General features: G+C 23.1%; 1 long non-coding RNA gene across 1 annotated transcript; it reads left to right on the top strand.

Annotated features, from left to right (window-relative positions):
* The first annotated feature begins 2,866 nt into the window (after nt 1–2,866).
* LOC126555498 (uncharacterized) lies at nt 2,867–3,875 on the top strand. The gene is made up of 3 exons (XR_007606853.1): nt 2,867–3,290; nt 3,349–3,422; nt 3,631–3,875. It is a non-coding gene; the product is annotated as an uncharacterized LOC126555498 (long non-coding RNA).
* The last annotated feature ends 15,153 nt before the right edge of the window (nt 3,876–19,028 follow it).

Raw genomic sequence — 19,028 nt, forward strand, 5'->3', positions numbered from 1 at the left:
ATATTTTGAAATATAAATATTTTGTCGTTTTAAATATATTTAAAATATATGTACGAATACTGTAACGTTTCTGTACGTATAAATCACATATTATTATAGTATTTTTGACTCACACAACACGTTTTAGATTCTTTTATTAATTGATTTTACAATGATGTTTGTTTTTTGTTTTTTATTTATTTTTTTTTTTTGTGCCTGTGTTGTGTACAGTATAACTAGTCGAAATAATGTTTTAATTTTAAACTTCGAGGGTAGTTTCCGATAGAAAAATGAATATCCTTGGAGTATTATAGAGGTAAAAAGTAAACATTTTCTGATAGTTTTCAAAAAAATCGAGAAAAACAAAAAAAAAGGACGGAAAACGGGAATTTTTACGCCAAACCAGTTTTCGACCAAATCGATTATTTTATATGGTTGTAATTCAAAAACTAATCACTGTAAATACATGAAGTTTTCACCATATGTTTATAGGTATTAGTGTTATATAGATACAGTTAAATTTTCAAAAAATTTTAAATTTCTTTGAGTAATTTATAGACAACTGAAATTTTTGTTTTTTATAAGAATATTTTTTGAAGTGCCGATAAAAAAATTTTTGATGACCAAAAATACTTGAAAATTTAATACGTTTCTTACAAGTTGTTTTATTGTAGATAAAAAGAAACATCAAAAATTGTTAGTCACAAATTTTTTTATAAGCGTTTAAAGATCAATTTCTTTTATTCTCATTGTGATTAAAAGTTATAAGAATACATACATACAATATTTTTTTTAATTAGTGTTTGAAGTTCAAATATGAACGAAAATTCGTCAAAATTATGAATATTGTTTATAAATTTAATTTAATTTTTTAATTAATTTTTTTATTATTATTGTTTATATATTTGTTTATTATTGAAAATTGGTTTGTAGTTAAAATTTATTAGAAATATTGTATAAGTAGCTAAGAGTTGGAAATTTAATACTAGATTTTCCTTATGTTTGGCTTAAAATAATTATAAAAGAACTCGAACATTGACCAATTAAAATAATGTTATCTTTAATTTAAATTTTTACGAAATCCAAAATTCATTCGTAAAATAACGATTTAGTATCGAATAATTTTAGATTTTTGATAAAGTTCAAAATTATTAGTCGTAGAAACTTGAAACACCAGTTGTTTAAATTGATATTTTCTGTACATGATTTAATTTTAGGGTATTCAGGTCATTAAAACATAAACCACCTGTTTCACCACCCAATTTAAAATAAGCTGACAAATCATCTCCGTTTATAATCGTTTTTCATATACAATGATACTTATCGTTAGATTCAAATTTAATTCTCCTATAGTCCTATATATAATAGTGACACACGGCACCTAATAACTAATGTACAGTACAGCGGTACCCACTGCACCACACTTTTTTTTTTAATATTTCTGTTATCAATGTTATGACATTTTACTAAATGTTCAAGCTTTTTAACCAAGAATACATTTTTAAATTTACAATTAAAGAAAAGAAAACTAAAAAAAAATCTAAAAATTAAAATGTAATCTATTATATATCTATAATATCTATATAATATATTTATAATAATATATCTATATATATATATAGTCTATTATATAAAATCAATGAATAAAATTAATATAAATTAATGTCAGATGTTTCTTATAGTATTAGATTTAATTAAAAATTAGTTTCTTAACTTTCAAATAAAAGTAAACAATTACAAATTACAGTAAATAAACTCTTAAGGATTCATTCTTATCATTAATAAAAATAATTTTAAAAATTGTAGTAACAAAATAAAACACAATAATAATTAGAACTATGAAAAAAACACATTTAAAAAAAAAGTTATTAATAGTTTATTTAAGCTGTATTTTTGAACAATTGAGGTTTTGTAGTGCATATGTATGTACATATTTGAATACTTTTAATAGTATAAAATTCCAAGCCGTGACTATAAATTTTACATTATTTTATTTTAGATATCGCACAACCAAAATATGAACTCATTCATTACACTTATTGTTGATGAAAAAACTTCATAACTCAGATACCTTATCGTAAATGAAAAATCTACAATTTCTTTCAGATATGAATATAGCACTCCAAGGAATAATACCAATGCTTGTGGATATTATTTAATTATTGCTTGAACTTATTACAAACTTTTAATATTAAATGTTTTTTTAAATTAAAAGTTTTAATAAAAGTAGGAAATATTAAATGGTCTAATACATTCTTCTTGTGTATAAGTGAACATTAGGACCATCCCATTATTCAACCAATTTTCCACTTCTCGCTGTCAGCTGCACTGTTTCCAGTGTGTACCTCCATTTAAAGATTCCAAATATCGTAATGATAAATTAAATAGGACAGGTGACATAGAGCCCTCCTGTCTAAGGCCTGACTTATTTATTTGCTTTTTTTTTCTAAAACCAAATTAAACATCTAGTATTTTTTAAGGTGGTTTTAGAGCATAGTATCTGGATATGTGTAATTAGTAATTGATTTTTAATACTTTTAACTTTATATGAAATATGAAAAGTAAAATATAATGATAATACACCATCCATGAATATAATAAATTTTAAATAAAATATAACTAGTAGTAAATGGTTAGTACTACTAACTAAGTATTTCCATTTAAAATAATTTATTTGGCGTGGAAACTGGTTTTAAACTTCTGCGGAGTAATAGTAATAATTCTTTGAATACTTATTAAAGTTAAGTTATTTAATCTTCTATACACTGTAATATTTTGTAAAGACGTTTGTTTAGGAATTACCGTAGCAACTATAGTCTTGATAGTACATACTTATATTAAAAAATTTCAATAAGGAAAAAGTTCAGGATTTCAATAATATAATGAATCTACTGTTCCATCTAGAATATCATAAATATTTTTTTTTTTTACATAATAAAATAAATATTTTTATTGATATTTTATGTGTAAACACTATTTAAATTTTAAACTATTTTTAATTGTAACCTATTGGTTCTTTTTTAATGTTGTTACAAACCTATTGTTATTATAAACAAAATTCTTCATTTATTTGGCAAAAATATTCATGTTATTTCCATTATGTTTTAGTTATTATATGTTGATTATGGAACAATTAAAGTAGTATCAAAAACAAATGTAAGACTTTTAGCATCACAATTTGGAGCATACCCTATTCCAGCAGTACATTGTGGTTTGTACAATTTTAGCAAATTGAATTATCAAAGAGAGATAAGTGAATCTTTTGCTGAAATCATGTGCTAGAAGCACAATTTCATCACCCACATTTTGAAGTAACTTTTAAATAAACAAAGTGTTAATGAACTTTAATTAAATTTAATTTTTTAACAGGATGATTCTCAAAAAATGAATGTCACATTATTTTTGAATACTGTACACAACAAAATTAATATAAACAAAAAATGGTAAGTTATACAATTTTTTATTATTTTATTTCTATAAAGGTTAATTATTTTGATATTGAATAAAATTATTATTTTAAACCCATTAATAATTTTGAAATGAGTTGTGGGTTATTATTATATTTTTGTCTTTTTGGCTATAACCAGAAAACAATTCTTATATTTTCTAATATAAAAGCATTATTTTATTCATTTTCAATGTTACTTTTAGTTTTGAAGTAATCATGAATCAAATAACACAAATCCAGAATAAATTTAAAGAATGATTTGTAGAGTATTGCAAGGAAAACAATGGACTTGAGTTTAAAAAGATAAAAGTAAAGCAACAAGAAAACAAAAAGTTCTTCGTTTACCAGATACTTTTATTTTTATTTTAAATTATATTATTTAATGTATAATTGCCACTTGAAGTGTAATTAAGTACAAATTATTATAAAAATTAAAAGTCCTAATATTATCACATAGAACCGATTTGTTGAATGTGTTTTTATGTATGTCTATATATTTCTATATACTATGCAAAATGTGAGGTATTGTAACTGGTATTTTTAGTTCTTAAAATTTTTTAGAGACCTTCGCACCCGCATGAATTGTCTTCCTCTTACATATTATGTGAGACATACTAAATTTTAGTTCATCAGTTTCAATAGTGTGCTTTTAGTTTCGATATTTAAGTACATTGACCTATAATTAAACTTTTAGTTAAGAAAATTATCTGTGTTCTCATTGTTTTTTTACGATATTTAAATTGTTAAGTGATTTATGAGTATGATAAATGTAAGAAAATAATGATTTACTTAAAAATTAAAATATTGTAAAAAAACACAAATAATGCTCTCAACTTATAGGTAAGATCTATTTTTTTTTTTTTTTTGACCTGTAATAGGTTAATTCACTCCAATATCAAAAGCACACTAAAAAATTGATGAACAAAAATTTACTATCATATGTCCTATATGTGTATAAATGAGACTTGCTAGTAATTACAATAAAAATTTTCATGGTGGTTTCGTTATTAAATAAAACATTGGCATTATGGTATTACTGGTTTCTTTTTCTCTCATGAATTGTATTTGTACAATAAATTATATTATTTTTACTAGTTTTCTGTTGTCATTGTTAATACTGAAGGTGCCAACAATATTAGTAAACTTAACTGTTTTTTAAAGGTATAATAGAAAATCACAGGATTATAATAAAAAGAATAGAATTATAATACATAAAGTGGACTGTGTTTTAATCTTTTTCTCAATTAATTTATATAAAATAATAATTATGTGCCACAAGCAGTGTAATAATAATAATAATAATAAAATAGAACAATATAAAATATAATGATAAATAACACGAATAATAATAATAATATAATTGTTCGACTCAGCAATAAAAATATAATAATAGTTGGCCCATGCCAGCTCTATGGATAGTAGGTATAATAGTATAAATATGTAATAACAACAGTATAGAATAGATGAAAAGAATACTCGTACAATATAGTAAAATATACAATATAACTACAAATAAAAACAAGTGGCAAACTCGTGAACGAACGACCTAAACTAATCTAATCTAACCCATACAAAACTTAATTAATTCCCTTTTTGACACACGAGCTCCAGTAATGGAGCGCATACAAAAAATCCTACAAAAACAAAATACAAACCTTCCAAAACACAACTTTCCACATAATCACAAATATAACTGATATATAATTGATAATATTATATAAAAATAATTCATAACATTTTTTATTAAAAGCTGTTCTTTATAGGTAACACGTTCTTCTATTGTTCCGGCCGGGAACGTACAATAGAAATCCATGCGCCCAGATACATCAATAGTTCACTTTATTGTAACTGTTACGGACAACGTACTTTATCCGTATACTGATATTACATAATATTATATGGTGTGATGTCACATTTTTCATTTTTTATAATTAATACTATAGGCACACGAGTACAGGACACGAGAGTGTGGAATATTATATTAATATATTAATTTAACTGAGATTACTCGAGAAAACGGATTTGTTATTACCATTAAATGGCCATAGACTTATCCTCTGTGAGTGTAAAATGGAAAAAAATAATGCCACGGAGAATGAATATGAGGCTTTTTTCTTTAATATTCAATTTTGTTTCAATTTAAAAATTCTTTATAATAAATTAAATTGTGTTTAGTAAAAAAAAATACTTTTATTCTTTTTTTTATTGTTACCCATGTGTAATAGGTTCAGAAGCGTAGCCAGAATTTTTGATGGGGAGGGCTGAATACTTTTAACTTGAGTTATTGAAAATCAAAAACAACAAAAAAATTAATAAACTTTTTTAATAATACTTTTTTTAAATCGATGATTATTCTATTATACAACTAATAACAAGAAATATATAAATAAATTTTTTAAGACAATTTCCGTATTTAAATTTTAATACTTCAAAACATAATATTATAATATTATGCTTACATTATAATATCGCTTTTCCGAATATATTTTTCATTTTAAAATTTTAGTGCTAGTGCGTATATTTTACGCACACTTGAGAGATTTTTTTTAGCGCGCATTCGGTCGGTTTTTAATGCACATCGCATCACCTACTGACTACTGTATAAGCGTACCGCGCTCTAGCGATGAATACGATTCTCATACGCGTCGCCGGTAAAAACTAAAAACTGGAAGTACAGTCACGTAAACAGGTTCACGCCCTAACAAATTCGTACGATGTACCAGGAGCCTAGTCGGCGGGCGCCCGCCGCCGTAACGTTCCCGGCGGACAGCGCGCCGCCGACGAGAACCGCTGGTGCTATTGCCGGGCGCGGCCGACGGTACCGGTCGCCGGTCGGATGGGCCCCTGTTCACCTAAAATCATTTTGTGGGGTAAACCGCGGCGATCCGACGGACAGCGATCGACGCGTATCAACGCGGACGGTGGTCGTACCGGCCGCGGGCCCAGAGCGCACGCAAAAATGGGACAGCAGCAAATAAGCAAATAGATTTCGGTCGTAGGCGGCGGAACAGCACGGCGCCGCTCGCCGTCTTGAAGTCAGCGCGGCGCCGCGTTCGGCGGCGGGCGGCCGCCGTAAAGTCAGTCGGTGTGTTTTCGGTTGCCGAGAGAGTTTCGGCGCGGCGCACTGATAAATACCATAATATTATAATTCTCCGCGATTCCGGCGTCGCGGCGGCCTGTTATCGCGCCGTTGCCCGCGATGTGCGTATCAGTCCGCGGGCCTTTATCGTCATTCATCGCTAGCGAACCCATCAGCTCGGTGCGCGTACACGCGTATTGGGTATTCTCTGTTTTTCTTTGCATTTTTTTTTTTCAACTTTCCTATTATTGTCGTTTTACAGTATAATATTATTATGTTTCCCATGTCCGATTGTCCTTACGGCGTCGGCCGTTTTCCTCCGCAGTACTTACGTCTTGCACGACACGTCCAAACTTATCGGAGCTCGCGATACAGTCTTACTCTTGCCGTTGTCCGCCGAATCGCTTCGGATTATCTCGTACAATTTTAGATCGATCGTGTAAATTTTTTTTTTTTTTGGTTTACTCAAAACAGTTGATCGTTTTAGATATACCGTCAAAGTTGACACAAACAAACTTACTTATTTTATTTTCACCTTCTTTTGCGTTTCGTGTGTTGGTCGGGGAAATAAATTATTGGTTCTGAATCGTTCTAGCTATAAAACTTAGTCACGATTAATTAATTAATTAATTCACGATCACGAATAATAATATCTGAATTCGTGACAATTTGTCGATTACGCATTTACGCTACCAATTTAAAAAATCATTCGAACTCTATAGTATAGACGACGGTTGTAGTTTATGTCAATATCGATGCCCTATGGTAAAAAATAAACTACTAGAACTTAATGATTATCTTTCATTCAATTGTCAAAATCCCTAAATATGCTCAACAAAATATCTTCTAGTAGGTATTTTGTTTATAGAATGAAAATTAAATCAAATATCTAGTAAAAAAGGAAATTCAAATAATGAATAAATTTTCATTGAAATCTGATCATTCAGGTTAGTTTATCGATCATTACTTAAAATAACGACACAACGGTACGTAATATTATTATTCAAACATTGATTTAAATTTCACTAGTAATAATAGGTATGACGTATTTTATAATTGTAGGATTAAAATCAATATGGACATAATGATACTTTACTCTTTCCTATCTCTCAAATAATTTTATTACGATTGTTTAACTTATACTTGTTTTACATTATAATACATTTAATCTATAATTGTTACTGTCATTATTGGATTAATTTTTCTGAAAAATGTTATTCGTATTTTTATTGATAATAATTATTCTATTAATACTCTACATATTTTTTAGAAAAACTTTAGCTGTATCCCGATTTGTATTATATACTGTACCTTCTTTCTTTTCTTTATTACATATTGTTTTTTAATACATTTTGATAAATACTATTGCATTTATATATCACTAACCACTACTCTTAAATCATTTATGAAAAGGGAATTATTTTTTAAGTATTAGATGTTTTTATTTACCTTTATGCAGCATCTCAATGTAAATATCTCAATGTAAACGTTTTTATCAAAGAATTTAATTTTTAGATTCTCATATAGAAAACAATATTCCAGTTGTGTGTGACTATCACATATTGTACAATCTAAGCTATTCATGTTAGATGTGTTCTTTAATATGTGGTATACTGGTAATTTAATTGAATGCTTATAATTACCAAATGAATGAACTTCAAAAAAAAATTTATTTAATTTCATATATAGATGGTAAGTTACTTTCATTAGAACATGTTTGGTCATTGGTACATTATTTTTGAAAAGAAAATATAGAACCTAACTAGGGAAATGCTATAACTAAGAGATATTTATTTTATTTTTACTAAAAAATATTAAGCAAAAGTTGTTTTTATATGAAGATAGTTGTCAAGGGGTTTGATATAGGCAATATTCTACATTATCAGTGATTTGATATGTTAGAGTGTGTGAATTGTATAATCAATAGTGTATTTGAGTTCCCAAAAACATGTTAATAAATAAATATTGAAAACCAGAATTAATTTTGTTTTTTATTTAGGATCATTATTTTATGCAATGAGGTATACTATACTTTATCTAAATTATAAAATGAAACTAATGTGTCTAGTACAATGTGTTATAAATTAAATCATATGTCTAAAATTAGCAAATCATTAATGAAAATGTCATATTAACACAAACGTTAATAATTAAAAATTGAAAATCAGTATAATTATTTTTTTTTTATTTAGGATCATTATTTTATGCAATGAAATTACTGTACTTTTTCTAAATTTTAAAATATATCCAATGTGTATAGTTTCATGGGTTAGGAATGAAATAGTATGTCTTAAATTAGCAAATCATTAATGAAAATGTCATATTAACACAAACGTTCATAATTAAAAATTGAAAATCAGTATTATTATTTTTTTTTTTATTTAGGATCATTATTTTATTAAATGAGGTTTACTATACTTTTTCTAAATTTTAAAATAAATCAAATTTGTATAGTTTCATGTGTAAGGAATGAAAAAATATGTCTTAAACTAACAAATTTGTAATGAATTAGGCATATTTACACACATAATAATAATTAAATATTGAAAATAAGAATTAATTTAGTTTTTTATTTAGGATCATTATTTTATGCAATGAGGTATACTATACTTTTTCTAAATTTTGAAATGAATCTAATGTGTATAGTTTCATGTGTAAGGAATAAAAAAATATGTCTTAATTTAACAAATTTTTAATGAATTTGTCATATTTACACACATGTTAATAAATAAATATTGAAAACAAGAATTAATTTTGTTTTTTATTTAGGATCATTATTTTATTAAATTAGGTATACTATACTTTTTCTAAATTTTAAAATAAATCAAATGTGTATAGTTCAATGTGTTAGGAATGAAAAGTATGTCTTAAATTAGCAAATCATTAATGAAAATGTCATATTAACAAAAACGTTAATAATTAAAAATTGAAAATCAGTATTATTTTTTTTTTTCATTTAGGTTCATTATTTTATGCAATGAGGTATACTATACTTTTTCTAAATTTTAAAATAAATCTAATGTGTATAGTTTCATGTGTAAGGAATAAAATAATATGGCTTGAATAAACAAATTTTTAATGAATTTGTCATATTTACACACATGTTAATAATTAAAAATGAAAATCAGTATTAGTTTTTTTTTTTATTTATAATCATTATTTTATTAAATGAGGTATACTCTACTTTTTCTAAATTTTAAATAAATCTAATGTGTATAGTTTCATGTGTTAGGAATGAAATAGTATGTCTTAAATTAGCAAATCATTAATGAAAATGTCATATTAACACAAACGTTCATAATTAAAAATTGAAAATCAGTATTATTATTATTTTTTTATTTAGGATCATTATTTTATTAAATGAGGTTTACTATACTTTTTCTAAATTTTAAAATAAATCAAATTTGTATAGTTTCATGTGTAAGGAATGAAAAAATATGTCTTAAACTAACAAATTTGTAATGAATTAGGCATATTTACACACATAATAATAATTAAATATTGAAAATAAGAATTAATTTTGTTTTTTATTTAGGATCATTATTTTATTAAATTAGGTATACTATACTTTTTCTAAATTTTGAAATGAATCTAATGTGTATAGTTTCATGTGTAAGGAATGAAAAAATATGTCTTAAATTAGCAAATCATTAATGCATTTGTCATATTTACACACATGTTAATAATTAAAAATGAAAATCAGTATTAGTTTTATTTTTTATTTATAATCATTATTTTATGCAATGAGGTATACTATACTTTTTCTAAACTTTAAAGTGAATCTAAGGTGTCTAGTACAATGTGTTATAAATTAAATCATATGTCTAAAATTAGCTAATCATTAATGAAAATGTCATATTAACACAAACGTTAATAATTAAAAATGATAATCAGTATTATTTTTTTTTTTCATTTAGGATCATTATTTTATTAAAGGAGGTATACTATACTTTTTCTAAATTTTAAAATAAATCAAATGTGTATAGTTTCATGTGTAAGGAATGAAAAAATATGTCTTAAATTAGCAAATTTGTAATGAATTAGGCATATTTACACAGATATTCATAACTAAGGCTGTTGAAAGAAGATAGTGTTCAAGTCGTTTGATATAGGCAATATGCTACGTAATCAGTGATTTGCTATATTAGAGTGTGTGAATTGTATTATCAATAGTGTATTTGAGTTCCCAAAAACATATTAATAATTAAAAATTGAAAATAAGAATTAATTTTTTTTTTTAAGAATCATTAATTTTTGAAACGAGGTATATAGTATACTTTTTCTAAATTTTAAAATAAATCAAATGTGTATAGTTTCATGTGTTAGGAATGAAAAAATATGTCTTCAATTAGCAAATTATTAAAGAATTTGTCATATTTACACACATGTTAATAATTAAAAACGAAAATCAGTATTATTTTTTTTTTTCATTTAGGATCATTATTTTATTAAATGACGTATACTATACTTTTTCTAAATTTTAAAATAAATCTAATGTGTATAATTTCATTTGTAAGGAATAAAAAAATATGTCATAAATTAACAAATTTTGATTGAATTTGTCATATTTACACACATGTTAAAAATTAAAATTGAAAATCAGTATTAGTTTTTTTTTATTATTTAGGATCATTATTTTATTAAATGAGGTATACTATACTTTTTCTAAATTTTAAAATAAATCTATTTTGTATAGTTTCATGTGTAAGGAATGAAAAAATATGTCTTAAACTAACAAATTTGTATTGAATTAGGGATATTTACACAGATATTCATAACTAAGGCTGTTGAAAGAAGATAGTGTTCAAGTCGTTTGATATAGGCAATATGCTACGTTATCAGTGATTTGCTATATTAGAGTGTGTGAATTGTATAATCAATAGTGTATTTGAGTTCCCAAAAACATATTAATAATTAAAAATGAAAATCAGTATAAGTTTTATTTTTTATTTACAATCATTATTTTATTAAATTAGGTATACTATACTTTTTCTAAATTTTAAAATAAATCAAATGTGTATAGTTTCATGTGGAAGGAATGAAAAGTATGTCTTAAATTAGCAAACCATTAATGAAAATGTCATATTAACACAAACGTTAATAATTAAAAATTGAAAATCAGTATTATTTTTTTTTTTCATTTAGGATCATTATTTTATTAAAGGAGGTATACTATACTTTTTAAATTTTAAAATAAATCAATGTGTATAGTTTCATGTGTAAGGAATGAAAAAATATGTCTTAAATTAGCAAATTTGTAATGATTTAGGCATATTTACACAGATATTCATAACTAAGGCTGTTGAAAGAAGATAGTGTTCAAGTCGTTTGATATAGGCAATATGCTACGTTATCATTGATTTGCTATATTAGAGTGTGTGAATTGTATTATCAATAGTGTATTTGAGTTCCCAAAAACATATTAATAATTAAAAATTGAAAATAAGAATTAATTTTTTTTTTTAAGAATCATTAATTTTTGCAATGAGGTATATAGTATACTTTTTCTAAATTTTAAAATAAATCAAATGTGTATAGTTTCATGTGGAAGGAATGAAAAGTATGTCTTAAATTAGCAAACCATTAATGAATTTGTCATATTTACACTCATGTTAATAATTAAAAATGAAAATCAGTATTAGTTTTTTTTTTATTTAGGATCATTATTTTATTAAATGACGTATACTATACTTTTTCTAAATTTTAAAATAAATCAAATGTGTATAGTTTCTTGTGTAATGAATGAAAAAATATGTCTTAAATTAGCAAATCATTAATCAATTTGTCATATTTACACACATGTTAATAATTAAAAATGAAAATCAGTATTATTTTTGTTTTTTATTTAGGAACATTATTTTATTAAATGACGTATACTATAATTTTTCTAAATTTTAAAATAAATCAAGTGTATAGTTGCATGTGTAACGAATGAAAAAATATGTCTTAAATTAGCAAATCATTAATCAATTGGTCATATTTACACACATGTTAATAATTAAAAATGAAAATCAGTATTAGTTTTTTTTTTTATTTATAATCATTATTTTATTAAGTTAGGTATACTATATTTTTCTAAATTTTAAAATAAATCTAATTTGTATTGTTTCATGTGTTAGGAATGAAAAAATATGTCTTTAACTAGGTAACAAATTTGTAATGAATTAGGCATATTTACACAGATATTCATAACTAAGGCTGTTGAAAGAAGATAGTGTTCAAGGGGTTTGATATACGCAATATGCTACGTTATCAGTGATTTGCTATATTAGAGTGTGTGAATTATATAATCAATAGTGTATTTGAGTTCCCATAAACATATTAATAATTAAAAATTGAAAATAAGAATTAATTTTTTTTTTTAAGAATCATTAATTTATGCAATGAGGTATACTATACTTTTTCTAAATTTTAAAATAAATCTAATTTGTATTGTTTTATGTGTTAGGAATGAAAAAATATGTCTTATATTAGCAAATCATTAATGAATTTGTCATATTTACACACATGTTATTAATTAAAAATGAAAATCAGTATTATTTTTTTTTTTTTATTTAGGATCATTATTTTATTAAATGAGGTATACTATACTTTTTCTAAATTTTAAAATAAATCTAATGTGTATAGTTTCATGTGTTAGGAATGAAAAAATATGTCTTAAACTAACAAATTTGTAATGAATTAGGCATATTTACACAGATATTCATAACTAAAGCTGTTGAAAGAAGATAGTGTTCAAGGGGTTTGATATAGGCAATATGCTACGTTATCAGTGATTTGCTATATTAGAGTGTGTGAATTGTATTATCAATAGTGTATTTGAGTTCCCAAAAACATATTAATAATTAAAAATTGAAAATAAGAATTAATTTTTTTTTTTAAGAATTATTAATTTATGCAATGAGGTATACTATACTTTTTCTAAATTTTAAAATAAATCTAATTTGTATAGTTTCATGTGTTAGGAATGATAAAATATGTCTTAAATTAGCAAATCATTAATGAATTTGTCATATTTACACAAACGTTAATAATTAAAATTGAAAATCAGTATTATTATTATTTTTTTTTTTATTTAGGATCATTATTTTATTAAATGAGGTATACTATACTTTTTCTAAATTTTAAAATAAATCAAATGTGTATAATTTCATTTGTAAGGAATAAAAAATATGTCTTAAATTAACAATTTTTAATGAATTTGTCATATTTATACACATGTTAATAATTAAAATTGAAAATCAGTATTAGTTTTTTTTTTTTTATTTTGGATCATTATTTTATTAATGAGGTATACTATACTTTTTCTAAATTTTAAAATAAATCAAATGTGTATAGTTTCATGTGTAAGCAATGAAAAAATATGTCTTAAATTAGCAAATCATTAATGAATTTGTCATATTTACACTCATGTTAATAATAAAAATGAAAATCAGTATTAGTTTTTTTTTTATTTAGGATCATTATTTTATTAAATGAGGTATACTATACTTTTTCTAAATTTTAAAATAAATCAATGTGTATAGTTTCATGTGTAAGGAATGAAAAAATATGTCTTAAATTAGCAAATTTGTAATGAATTAGGCATATTTACACAGATATTCATAACTAAGGCTGTTGAAAGAAGATAGTGTTCAAGTCGTTTGATATAGGCAATATGCTACGTTATCAGTGATTTGCTATATTAGAGTGTGTGAATTGTATTATCAATAGTGTATTTGAGTTCCCAAAAACATATTAATAATTAAAAATTGAAAATAAGAATTAATTTTTTTTTTTAAGAATCATTAATTTATGCAATGAGGTATACTATACTTTTTCTAAATTTTAAAATAAATCTAATTTGTATAGTTTCATGTGTTAGGAATGATAAAATATGTCTTAAATTAGCAAATCATTAATGAATTTGTCATATTTACACACATGTTAATAATTAAAAATTGAAAACAGTATTATTTTTTTTTTTTTATTTAGGATCATTCTTTTATTAAATGAGGTATACTATACTTTTTCTAAATATTAAAATAAATCTAATTTGTATAGTTTTATGTGTTAGGAATGAAAAAATATGTCTTAAATTAACAAATTTTTAATGAATTTGTCATATTTACACACATGTTAATAATTAAAATTGAAAATCAGTATTAGTTTTTTTTTTTATTTAGGATCATTATTTTATTAAATGAGGTATACTATACTTTTTCTAAATTTTAAAATAAATCAAATGGGTATAGTTTCATGTGGAAGGAATGAAAAGTATGTCTTAAATTAGCAAACCATTAATGAATTTGTCATATTTACACAAACGTTAATAATTAAAAATTGAAAACAGTATTATTTTTTTTTTTTTATTTAGGATCATTATTTTATTAAATGAGGTATACTATACTTTTTCTAAATTTTAAAATAAACCAAATGTGTATAGTTTCATGTGTAAGGAATGAAAAAATATGTCTTAAATTAGCAAATCATTAATGAATTTGTCATATTTACACACATGTTAATAATTAAAAATGAAAATCAGTATTATTTTTTTTTTTTATTTAGGATCATTATTTTATTAAATGACGTATACTATACTTTTTCTAAATTTTAAAATAAATCAAATGTGTATAGTTTCATGTGTAAGGAATGAAAAAATATGTCTTAAATTAGCAAATCATTAATGAATTTGTCATATTTACACTCATGTTAATAATTAAAAATGAAAATCAGTATTAGTTTTTTTTTTATTTAGGATCATTATTTTATTAAATGAGGTATACTATACTTTTTCTAAATTTTAAAATAAATCTAATGTGTATAGTTTCATGTGTTAGGAATGAAAAAATATGTCTTAAACTAACAAATTTGTAATGAATTAGGCATATTTACACAGATATTCATAACTAAAGCTGTTGAAAGAAGATAGTGTTCAAGTCGTTTGATATAGGCAATATGCTACGTTATCAGTGATTTGCTATATTAGAGTGTGTGAAATGTATTATCAATAGTGTATTTGAGTTCCCAAAAACATATTAATAATTAAAAATTGAAAATAAGAATTAATTTTTTTTTTTAAGAATCATTAATTTTTGCAATGAGGTATATAGTATACTTTTTCTAAATTTTAAAATAAATCAAATGTGTATAGTTGCATGTGTAACGAATGAAAAAATATGTCTTAAATTAGCAAATCATTAATCAATTGGTCATATTTACACACATGTTAATAATTAAAAATGAAAATCAGTATTAGTTTTTTTTTTCATTTAGGATCATTATTCTATTAAATGAGGTATACTATACTTTTTCTAAATTTTAAAATAAATCTAATGTGTATAGTTTCATGTGTTAGGAATGAAAAAATATGTCTTATATTAGCAAATCATTAATGAATTTGTCATATTTACACACATGTTATTAATTAAAAATGAAAATCAGTATTAGTTTTATTTTATATTTATAATTATTATTTTATTTAATTAGGTATACTATACTTTTTCTAAATTTTAAAATAAATCTAATTTGTATAGTTTCATGTGTTAGGAATGAAAAAATATGTCTTTAACTAGGTAACAAATTTGTAATGAATTAGGCATATTTACACAGATATTCATAACTAAGGCTGTTGAAAGAAGATAGTGTTCAAGGGGTTTGATAAAGGCAATATGCTACATTATCAGTGATTTGCTATATTAGAGTGTGTGAATTGTATAATCAATTGTGTATTTGAGTTCCAAAAACATATTAATAATTAAAAATTGAAAATAAGAATTAATTTTTTTTTTTAAGAATCATTATTTTATGCAATGAGGTATACTATACTTTTTCTAAATTTTAAAATAAATCAAATGTGTATAGTTTCATGTGTAAGGAATGAAATAGTATGTCTTAAATTAGCAAATCATTAATGAATTTGTCATATTTACACACATGTTAATAATTAAAAATGAAAATCAGTATTATTTTTTTTTTTTTATTTAGGATCATTATTTTATTAAATGACGTATACTATACTTTTTCTAAATTTTAAAATAAATCAAATGTGTATAGTTTCTTGTGTAATGAATGAAAAAATATGTCTTAAATTAGCAAATCATTAATCAATTTGTCATATTTACACACATGTTAATAATTAAAAATGAAAATCAGTATTATTTTTGTTTTTTTATTTAGGAACATTATTTTATTAAATGACGTATACTATAATTTTTCTAAATTTTAAAATAAATCAAATGTGTATAGTTGCATGTGTAACGAATGAAAAAATATGTCTTAAATTAGCAAATCATTAATCAATTGGTCATATTTACACACATGTTAATAATTAAAAATGAAAATCAGTATTAGTTTTTTTTTCATTTAGGATCATTATTCTATTAAATGAGGTATACTATACTTTTTCTAAATTTTAAAATAAATCAAATGTGTATAGTTTCATGATGAAGGAATGAAAAAATATGTCTTAAATTAGCAAATCATTAATGAATTTATCATATTTACACACATGTTAATAATTACAAATGAAAATCAGTATTAGTTTTTTTTTTTATTTATAATCATTATTTTATTAAGTTAGGTATACTATATTTTTCTAAATTTTAAAATAAATCTAATTTGTATTGTTTCATGTGTTAGGAATGAAAAAATATGTCTTTAACTAGGTAACAAATTTGTAATGAATTAGGCATATTTACACAGATATTCATAACTAAGGCTGTTGAAAGAAGATAGTGTTCAAGGGGTTTGATATAGGCAATATGCTACGTTATCAGTGATTTGCTATATTAGAGTGTGTGAATTGTATTATCATTAGTGTATTTGAGTTCCCAAAAACATATTAATAATTAAAAATTGAAAATAAGAATTAATTTTTTTTATGAATCATTATTTATGCAATGAGGTATACTATACTTTTTCTAAATTTTAAAATAAATCTAATGTGTATAGTTTCATGTGTTAGGAATGATAAAATATGTCTTAAATTAGCAAATCATTAATGAATTTGTCATATTTACCACACGTTAATAATTAAAAATTGAAAACTGTGTTATTTTTTTTTTTTATTTAGGATCATTATTTTATTAATGAGGTATACTATACTTTTTCTAAATTTTAAAATAAATCTAATGTGTATAATTTCATTTGTAGGAATAAAAAATATGTCTTAATTAACATTTTTAATGAATTTGTCATATTTATACACATGTTAATAATTAAAAATTGAAAATCAGTATTAGTTTTTTTTTATTTAGGATCATTATTTTATTAAATGAGGTATACTATACTTTTTCTAAATTTTAAAATAATCAATGTGTATAGTTTCATGTGTAAGCAATGAAAAAATATGTCTTAAATTAGCAAATCATTAATGAATTTGTCATATTTACACTCATGTTAATAATTAAAAATGAAAATCATTATTTTTTTTTTTATTAGGATCATTATTTTATTAATGAGGTATACTATACTTTTTCTAAATTTTAAAATAAATCAAATGTGTAAGTTTCATGTGTAAGGAATGAAAAAATATGTCTTAAATTAGCAAATTTGTAATGAATTAGGCATATTTACACAGATATTCATAACTAAGGCTGTTGAAAGAAGATAGTGTTCAAGTCTTTGATATAGGCAATATGCTACGTTATCAGTGATTTGCTATATTGAGTGTGTGAATTGTATTATCAATAGTGTATTTGAGTTCCCAAAAACATATTAATAATTAAAATTTGAAAATAAGAATTAATTTTTTTTTTAAGAATCATTAATTTATGCAATGAGGTATACTATACTTTTTCTAAATTTTAAAATAAATCTAATTTGTATAGTTTCATGTGTTAGGAATGATAAAATATGTCTTAAATTAGCAAATCATTAATGAATTTGTCATATTTACACACATGTTTAATAATTAAAAATTGAAAACAGTATTATTTTTTTTTTTTTATTTAGGATCATTCTTTTATTAAATGAGGTATACTATACTTTTTCTAATTTTAAAATAAATCTAATTTGTATAGTTTATATGTTAGGAATGAAAAAATATGTCTTAATTAACAAATTTTTATGATTTGCATATTTACACACATGTTAATAATTAAATTGAAAATCAGTATTAGTTTTTTTTTTTTTATTTAGGATCATTATTTTATTTAATGAGGTATACTATACTTTTTCTAAATTTTAAAATAAATCAAATGGGTATAGTTTCATGTGTAAGGAATGAAAAATATCTTAAATTAGCAAATCATTAATGAATTTGTCATATTTACACAAACGTTAATAATTAAAAATTGAAAACAGTATTATTTTTTTTTTTTTTATTTGGATCATTATTTTATTAAATGAGGTACTATACTTTTTCTAATTTTAAAATAAACCAAATGTGTATAGTTTCATGTGTAAGGAATGAAAAAATATGTCTTAAATTAGCAAATCATTAATGAATTTGTCATATTTACACACATGTTAATAATTAAAAATGAAAATCAGTATTATTTTTTTTTTTATTTAGGATCATTATTTTATTAAATGAGGTAT

Source organism: Aphis gossypii, unplaced genomic scaffold (genome assembly GCF_020184175.1).
Source record: "Aphis gossypii isolate Hap1 unplaced genomic scaffold, ASM2018417v2 Contig00885, whole genome shotgun sequence".
NCBI lineage: Eukaryota > Metazoa > Arthropoda > Insecta > Hemiptera > Aphididae > Aphis > Aphis gossypii.